Below are 2,478 nucleotides of genomic sequence, written 5' to 3'. Positions count from 1 at the left end.
GGGTCGGAGGTCGGGCCCCAGGGAGCCAGGGGAGGCCCTGTGGGGTCTGAGTCGGGGCGGTGGACGCTCCATTTCCAGGCCCAGCGAGGCCGTCCCGCCTCTGCCTGCCCCCTGCAGGGTTCGGCGTTGAGCGTCCTTTCGTGAGCGTGGGGCAGCTTTGGCGCCCGTGTGTCCTTTCCGGGAGTGGCCTCTCCTTGCCCTCTGGGTGCGTGGCTGACACACGGAATGTTCCTGAGCTCACGCCCTGCAGGCGGACGGGGCTGAAGGAGCCCTTGTTGCCGAGAGCTGGGCACATGTTGAAAGGGGTCTGTGGACCGAGCAGGGCCGGGAAGAAAGCGGCGCCGCTCCCCGTGGAGGGTGTGGCCAGGGACCCTGTGTCGGGGGCAGTGGACAGAGGAGGCCGGGGCTGGAGGCTCCAAGTCCCCAGTGGGTCTCAGACGAGTTCCCGCCTGTCACGTGGGATCCGGGCTCCCGTGTGACCCCCGGGGGACCTCCAGGCCTTGGGGAGGTTCTGCCGGGCCTGTGCTTGTCTGCCACCAGTGGCCCCCACGGGGACATTCCCGCACCCCTCTGAGCCCCGGGCGCGTCCCTGTGTCAGGCGTGAACTCTCTGGCCCCGTGTGGGTCCCCCACATCTGCCCCTTTCCTGTGCAAGGAGCTGCGTGGACGGGCTGCCCGCCCTGAGTGCATGGAGCGGAGTTACATTCCGTTGACAAAATGTGCTGGCTCGCCTCTCGGGTTCCCCCAGCGGGGGGTGGGGGTGGGGGGCTCTGGCGTTCCCCTGCCCCTCTTCCTCCTCCTCCGGCCCCAGCAAGTCCACCAGCAGGAGAGAGGAGCTGCCTGGGCCTTTGTCTCCTGGCCCTGGGATGCGGCAGGATGTCTGCCTCCCGCTGCCCGCTGCCCGCTGCCCGCTGCCCGCTGACAGCAGGCGGATGATGCGACCCTCAGGGAAGGTGACCGGACCTGCCCCTGGCCTTGCTGGGTGCCTGGACGGGGTGCCCAGGGCTGCACAGTCCTCCTCCCGCCACACACCTTCCTGCCCGGGGCTCCGTCGGGGACATAAACTCCGGGAGAAGCTCCGGGTGCCCGGCCACGGGCCTGACGGAAAGCCCGCCCCCTCACTCCTGGCTGCCCTGCAGGCCTGGGCTCAGCTGTGCACAGGGCCGGCGTCCAGGCGGCCGAGCCAGGGTTCCCTGGACAGAGCGGGGCTGCCTCTGGCCAGTTGGGACAGGGTTCCAGCAGAACACCCTGCTCTCCCAGTGCCTGGGCTGGACTGACCTCTCGATGGGGACAGGCAGGGGGCACCAGCAAAGTCCTTTCCGGCCAAGAGCAGGAGTGGCCGAGGGGGCAGAGAGGTCAGGGGTCAAGGCAGGAGACCCACAGCCAGGGTCGCGTCAAAGTCGCACGAAGGTTGGGTAAAGGAACTGCTATTTGCTCATCTATGAGATGGGGTGAAAACTTGAATTCCCAACCCAGTACAATTATTAACAACAATAAACCCATCACATGTTAACATAAACAACAGTTTAAAAAATAACTATGTTCACAAAAATAAAGTGACTAGCATTGCTTTACATTTTTATTGATTTCAGAGAGAGGAAGAGGAAGAGAGAGAGAGAAACATCCACCGTGAGAATCATTGACCGGCTGCCTCCTACACGTCCCCTCCTGACGCATGTGCCCTGACCAGGAGTCGAACCCCGAACTCCTGATTCGTGGGACGAGGCTCGACCACTGAGCCACGCTTGCATGTTCGCAAGTTTCCTTGATGTTTGGGCTGTAAAAGGAAGCAGCTGGGTTCTCATATCTGCGTTGGCATTTAACCCTGCGCATCACACAGCCTCTGGGAAAGGGTCCTGCGCCCCCCAGGGCTCCCGGGCCTCACCCTGGGAACTGCTGCTGTAAAATACGTGATGTGCCCCAAGAACAGCAAAGAAGCGAAAACCCCCCAAACACAGGAGAGCAAGAAACATATGAAAACATAGAAAACAAGCAGCAAAATGGACACAGAATCCAGCTACGCCACGTCCACAGGAGCGGGGGCTCCGGGGCAGAAGGGGGCAGCCGGTGGGCGGCCGTGGAGGGTGGGCTCCGCCAGCCTGGGCCAGGGACGCGGACACGGCCGGGCGTGCTGGGTGGAGGTTTCTATTGGTTTTCCCCGGAGATGTCGGTGACGAAGCCGGGGCCTGGAGGGGGGCAGGCTTGCACTTCCTGCCGCTGGGCTGTGTCCCCTGAAACCAGCCCCAGGGTTCTCTGCTGATTCCAGGTTGGCCCGGGAGCCCCCGGAGCAAGTCCCAGGGTCTTTGAGGTGCCATCGGGCGGGGGTGCTGAGTGCCCAGGAGCTGGGAGCCATGTCCTCCGGGCTGACCTGGGACAGCACCTGCCTCTTGTAGTCCTGGCCCGAAGGGAGGCTCGCGTGCGATTGAGAAGGTGGGAGGCGCCGAGGCCGAGGCTCTGGAGGTCTTGCTGGTGCAGGAGA

The sequence above is a fragment of the Myotis brandtii genome, unplaced genomic scaffold (assembly GCF_000412655.1).
Source record: "Myotis brandtii unplaced genomic scaffold, ASM41265v1 scaffold1408, whole genome shotgun sequence".
Lineage (NCBI taxonomy): Eukaryota > Metazoa > Chordata > Mammalia > Chiroptera > Vespertilionidae > Myotis > Myotis brandtii.
The sequence above is the reverse complement of the archived record's forward strand: the minus strand, read 5'-3'. Positions refer to the sequence as shown.